The following is a 7,319-nucleotide window of genomic DNA, read 5'->3' as shown; positions in this document are numbered from 1 at the left end:
CTTATTGATATGAGTAGTCTATCATCCCTATTAAGCCAGGCTATCACATACACCCCCACTCAGAGGAACCGACGTCCTCGTCGGGACACAGGAACGTTCCCTCTTGGCACATACGTCTGTGCATCCAGTCCGGTACATGTGCCATGCCGGGTGCCACGACGGGTCACAAACGTCATGAACAACATGACCACGCACCTGTCCGCAAACATCCGTGTAACCATGAGGGTCGGCTCTGATACCAACTTGTAACGCCCCGGACACACCCGCCGGTGGTCGTTACTCCTGGCGGGATCTAGACTGGCCCCACAGATCAATACTAGTATTTTCTGCGCACTTTGTCCTCACTCGTGCGCACCCGGGAGCAATTTCCCGGTTGGTCACCCATCCTGACACTACTCCAAGCTGAGCACGCTTAACTTTGGAGTTCTGTCCGAATGGGCTCCCAGAAAAGAAGGAATTCCTTATTGATATGAGTAGTCTATCATCCCTATTAAGCCAGGCTATCACAGAGCATCATGAAGAGATCAAGTCCTTGTAGCTTGTCGTCCATTGTGGTGTCAATGGACTTGTGGACATGTGCCAAAGAGTGGCTCACCCATAGTGGAGTATGGGTGAGCAATCATCTAGTCTTCATGAAACCAACACAATCAAGAAAGGTGGTCCAACTTGAGGAAGTCAAGATCGTCATCATCTAGCTCAAGTGGACTATGTGCAAGACAAAGGTTTGCCCTTGATAGGTTTTCTATTTTACTGGTCTCATGGTGGTAGTTGGGAGACCGAGTTCTAGGATCGATTGCCATACTATCAAGGGGGCTCTCGAGTGAGTAGCTTAATCATATCGTTCGTAGAGAGCTCAAACCATTGCATCTTTGCATCACCTTTCTTGGTTCTTGTTTGGTGTTTCTCTTTGTGAGTTTTAGAGCTTATGGTCATCTTCATGACAAGCTCCAGTTCATCGAAAACAAAGTTCGCATGCTTCATCTATGATGTTTTCGATGTTTGGGTTTTTGCCGGTTCTTCATTCATAGAGGTTTCACATCTCTATACCTTTGACATTTCGCTTTTTGGATAGTACTTGTCGTCATCTATCCAACAAGCTTGAGTTTGCTCAATTCGGAGTTCATTTGCAGTAGTTATTGTAGTTCCGCTCTCGCTTGCTTTCTTCTATGCTTGGGCAGTTTTTCAGCTCTCAAGCGATAGTTCTACCCAGCTCAATGGTAGTATCGCTTATGCGGTACTTCCGCTATGTGCTACCGGTAGAGTACCACTTATTCTTTTCTCTCTGTATAGAGGTAGTAGTGGGCGGTAGTACCGCTCTGTCCTATAGTACTGTGCTACTCTACTACCGCGGCTGCACGTGTACATGCAACACCTAGCGGTAGTACCACTCATGGGAGCGGTACTACCGCTCCGGCGGCACTACCACCTCCTTTTGAGTTTCTCAATTGCACGTTACGGCTAAACCTACCATGCCAGCGGAAGTACCGCTCCCCCGAGCGATACTCCCGCTTGTGCGTGGACTGACACGTCTCCATCGTATCTACTTTTCCAAACACTTTTGCTCTTGTTTTGGACTCTAATTTGCATGATTTGAATGAAACTAACCCGGATTGACGATGTTTTCAGCATAACTACCATGGTGTTGTTTTTGTGCAGAAATAAAAGTTCTCAGAATTGGACGAAACTTTTTGGAGATTTTTGATGGAATAAATAAAAAATATTGGAGCCAAGACCCACTGGAGGCGGGCCACCCTGTACCCACAAGGCACCATGGAGTGCCTACCCCCCCCAGGCGCGTCCTATGGGTGGTGGGTGATACGTCTCCAACGTATCTATAATTTTTGATTGTTCCATGCTATCATATTATCTGTTTTGGATGTTTATAGGCTTTATTATGCACTTTCATATTAATTTTGGGACTAACCTATTAACCCATAGCCCAGTGCCAGTTTCTGTTTTTTCCTTGTTTCAGTGTTTCGCAGAAAAGGAATATCAAACAGAGTCCAAACAGAATGAAACCTTCAGGAGCATGATTTTTGGAACGAACGTGATCTAGCAGACTTGGAGTTGAAGTCAAGGAAGCTTCGAGGTGGCCACGAGGCAGGGAGGCGCGCCTCCCCCTGGGCGCGCCCCCACCCTCGTGGGCCCCTCGTGGCTTCCCTGACCGACTTCTTTCGCCTATATATATCCATATACCCTAAAAACATCAGGGAGCAGAATAGATCGGGAGTTCTGCCGCCAGAAGCCTCCGTAGCCACCGAAAACCAATCTAGACCCGTTGCGGCACCCTGCCGGACGGGGGAATCCCTCTCCGGTGGCCATCTTCATCATCCCGGTGCTCTCCATGACGAGGAGGGAGTAGTTCTCCCTTGAGGCTGAGGGTATGTACCAGTAGCTATGTGTTTGATCTCTCTCTCTCTCTCTCGTGTTCTTGAGTCGGCACGATCTTGATGTATCACGAGGTTTGCTATTATAGTTGGATCTTATGATGTTTCTCCCCCTCTACTCTCTTGTGATGAATTGAATTTTCCCTTTGATGTTATCTTATCGGATTGAGTCTTTAAGGATTTGAGAACACTTGATGTATGTCTTGCATGTGCTTATCTGTGGTGACAACGGGATATCACGTGATCCACTTGATGTATGTTTTGGTTATCAACTTGCGAGTTCCGTGACCTCGTGAACTTATGCATAGGGGTTGGCACACGTTTTCGTCTTGACTCTCCGGTAGAAACTTTGGGGCACTCTTTGAAGTTCTTTGTGTTGGTTAAATAGACGAATGTGAGATTGTGTGATGCATATCGTATAATCATACCCATGGATACTTGAGGTGACATTGGAGTATCTAGGTGACATTAGGGTTTTGGTTGATTTGTGTCTTAAGGTGTTATTCTAGTACAAACTCTATGATAGATTGAATGGAAAGAATAGCTTCGTGTTATTTTACTACGGACTCTTGAATAGATCGATCAGAAAGGATAACTTTGAGGTGGTTTCGTACCCTACCATAATCTCTTCGTTTGTTCTCCGCTATTAGTGACTTTGGAGTGACTCTTTGTTGCATGTTGAGGGATAGTTATATGATCCAATTATGTTATTATTGTTGAGAGAACTTTCACTAGTGAAAGTATGAACCCTAGGCCTTGTTTCAATGCATTGCAATACCATTTTCGCTCACTTTTATCATTAGTTACCTTGCTGTTTTTATATTTTCAGATTACAAAAACCATTATCTACTATCCATATTGCACTTGTATCACCATCTCTTCGCCAAACTAGTGCACCTATACAATTTACCATTGTATTGGGTGTGTTGGGGACACAAGAGACTCTTTGTTATTTGGTTGCAGGGTTGCTTGAGAGAGACCATCTTCATCCTACACCTCCCACGGATTGATAAACCTTAGGTCATCCACTTGAGGGAAATTTGCTACTGTCCTACAAACCTCTGCACTTGGAGGCCGAATAACATCTACAAGAAGAAGGTTGTGTAGTAGACATGAAGCTCTTTTCGGGCGCCGTTGCCGGGGAGGTGAGTGCTTGAAGGTATATCTTTAGATCTTGCAATCGAATCTTTTTGTTTCTTGTTTTATCACTAGTTTAGTTTATAAAAGAAAACTACAAAATAAAATGGAATTGAGTTTGCCTCATACGCTTCATCTTTTTAATATCTTTTGTGAGAATGATGGAAAGGAAAATTGTGCTCATGTGCTAGAAGAATAAGTCTATAAAATGTTTGGCACTAAATCTTTGAATGATGAGCATGATTGCAATGTTATTAGTATGAACTCTTTGAATAACCATAGTACTAATGATGATTGCACTAGTCATGATGAAAATATCTCTTATAAGCATATCGATTTTTGTGGAGTGCATAGAGTTTGCAAGTACATACCAAACAGGGAAGATACATTTTGCAAGAGGCATAAGTACTTGGAAACTAAATGGTTGCAAGAAAGGCTAGATGTTTGTGCTGAAAATTTAAACTTTCTTAGCCGTACTTGTGAACTTTGCAATGAACATGATCATTTCAGTACCCAATGCAAATTGTTTCATGATCGTATCATGTCCAAAAATTGTGATGACTTGATTTCCCTTGCACATCATAATGAACTTAGTTTTCTCTTGGGTTATGAAGAAATGGAACGTATATCTAAGGTTAATCCAGAATTTTCCCTTGATAAAGTTCTTAATTTTGATCTAGAGGAACTTTATATGTATTGTGCGGTGAATTGCATTGAAAATCCTTATATTTCCAAGTATATAAAGAAAACAAAATAAATAGAGGATGAAGAGAATACTAATGAAAGGGAAGAGGCTTCCCAATATCCTCCGATTATTTCTTATGATGAATCAGGTAATGAGGAGGAGCCTTCTATTCAACCAATCTCATTAATAAGGAGCTCAAAAAAGAGGGTTAAACCAACACATGATGTGAAGAAGAAAAAGAAAAGACGGAGAAGTAAAGGTAAAAATGTATGCCTCCCAAATGATGTTGCTCCTATTACTCATTGTGGTGATGATAATTGTTATACTATTGGTGCTATCCATACTATTAATGATGAGAGTGATTATGCTTATGATATGAAAAGGCCCAAGCTTGGGGATGCTATGTTTGATGAGAATGACATGTTTGAGAATGTATTTGATGCAATTAATGTTAGTCCCAAGCTTGGGGATGCTATGTTTAATGAAGATGATATTTGTAGTCTCCCAAGTTTTGATATGCAAATTTATTATGATGATAGCATGCCTCCTACTTATGATGATTATATTGATGAAAGTGGGTTTGGAAGAGTGTCAACTTTAGGAAGTAATGATCCCACTATTTTGTAGGATGTTGAATCTTATTGTGATAATTATTAAAGTGGATTTGGAGAGGTCATGACTTTATTTAGTAATGATTCCACTATCTTGGAAGAGGTTTCAATTGATTATGATGAGAACAAAGTTGCTACTTATGATGATTATTGTGATGACACGTATGCTATAAAAAGTAGTGTTGATTATACTTATAAAACTTGTCATGATTATGATTGCCCTTTTTCTGAACATTACTCTTTTAATGTGGAAACAATTTATAGTATTCGAGTTTCTTATGATACTCCCACTATTCCGAATGAGAAGAATTTTGCTTATGTGGAGAGTAGTAAATTTTCTATGTTTGTAGATCATGAAAAGAATGCTCTATGTGATGGTTATATTGTTGAATTAATTCATGATGCTACTGAAAATTATTATGAGGGAGGAATATATGCTTGTAGTAGTTGCAATAATATCAAGTTTCCTCTCTATGTGCTTAAAGTTTTGAAGTTATGCTTGTTTTGCCTTCCTATGCTAGTTGATTATTGTTCCCATAAGTTGTTTGCTCACAAAATCCCTATGCATAGGAAGTGGGCTAGACTTAAATGTGCTAGTCATATTCTTCATGATGCTCTCTTTATGTTTCAGTTCTTATCTTTTATGGGAGCATCATTAAAATCATCATGCCTAGCTAGGGGCGTTAAACGATAGCGCTTGTTGGGAGGCAACCCAATTTGATTTTTGTTCCTTGCTTTTTGTTACTGTTTATTAATAAATAATTTATCTAGCCTCTATTATGATTGATTTTTTATGATTTAATTAGTGTTTGTACCAAGTAGAACCTTTGGGAAGACTTGGGGAAAGTCTTTGCAATCTTGCTGTAAAAAACAGAAACTTTAGCGCTCACGAGAATTGCTGCCATTTTTTATTGGAGAGTGATATTTAGTTAATTATTTTTGAAGATGATTAATAGATAAATTACTCACGTTCAGAAATTTATTTTAGAATTTTTGGGGTTCCAGAAGTTTGCGTTAGTTACAGATTACTACAGACTATTCTGTTTTTTGACAGATTCTGTTTTCTATGTGTTGTTTGCTTATTTTGATGAATCTATGAGTAGTATCGGAGGGTATGAACCATAGAGAAGTTTTAATACAGTATATATTACACCAATATGAATTTAGAATGAGTTCACAACAGTACCAAAAGTGGTGATTTATTTTCTTATACTAACGGAGCTTACGAGTTTTCTGTTAAGTTTTGTGTTGTGAAGTTTTCAAGTTTTGGGTAAAGATTCGATGGACTATGGAATAAGGAGTGGAAAGAGCCTAAGCTTGGGGATGCCCAAGGCACCCCAAGGTAATATTCAAGGACAACCAAGAGCCTAAGCTTGGGGATGCCCCATATGGCATCCCCTCTTCCGTCTTCGTTCATCGGTGACTTTACTTGGAGCTATATTTTTATTCACCACATGATATCTATTTTGCTTGGAGCGTCATTTTATTTTCTTTTGTTTTGCTTGCTATTTTAATAAAATAGAAAGATCTGAAATTATTAAATGTAATAGAGTATTCACATAGCTGCATAATTATTCAACTACTCATTAATCTTCACTTATATCTTTCGGAGTAGTTTGTCTTTTGCTCTAGTGCTTCACTTATAACTTTTTAGAGCACGGCGGTGGTTTTATTTTGAAGAAATAGATGAACTCTCATGCTTCACTTATATTATTTTGAGAGTCCTAAACAGGATTCTAATTTTCTTTGGTTATGAAACTAGTCCTAATATGATGGGCATCCAAGATGGGTATAATAAAAACTTTCATATAAAGTGCATTGAATACTATGAGAAGTTTGCTACTTGATGATTGTTTTGAGATATGAAGATGGTGATATTAGAGTCATGCTAGTTGAGTAGTTGTGAATTTGAGAAATACTTGTGTTAAAGTTTGTGATTCCCGTAGCATGCACGTATGGTGAACCGTTATGTGATGAAGTCGAAGCATGATTTATTTATTGATTGTCTTCCTTATGAGTGGCAGTCGGGGACGAGCGATGGTATTTTCCTACCAATCTATCCCCCTAGGAGCATGCGCGTAGTACTTTGTTTTGATAACTAATAGATTTTTGCAATAAGTATGTGAGTACTTTATGACTAATGTTGAGTCCATGGATTATACGCACTCTCACCCTTCCACCATTGCTAGCCTCTCTAGTACCGCGCAACTTTCACCGGTACCATAAACCCACCATATACCTTCCTGAAAACAGCCACCATACCTACCTATTATGGCATTTCCATAGCCATTCCGAGATATATTGACATGCAACTTTCCACCGTCCCGTTATTCTGACACGCTTCATCATTGTCATATTGCTATGCATGATCATGTAGTTGACATTGTATTTGTGGCAAAGCACCGTTCATAATTATTTCATACATGTCACTCATGAGTCATTGCACATCCCGGTACACCGCCGGAGGCATTCATATAGAGTCATATCTTGTTCTAAGTA

The sequence above is a fragment of the Triticum urartu genome, chromosome 4 (genome assembly GCF_003073215.2).
Source record: "Triticum urartu cultivar G1812 chromosome 4, Tu2.1, whole genome shotgun sequence".
In the NCBI taxonomy this organism is placed as follows: domain Eukaryota; kingdom Viridiplantae; phylum Streptophyta; class Magnoliopsida; order Poales; family Poaceae; genus Triticum; species Triticum urartu.
This window is presented reverse-complemented; position numbering follows the sequence as displayed.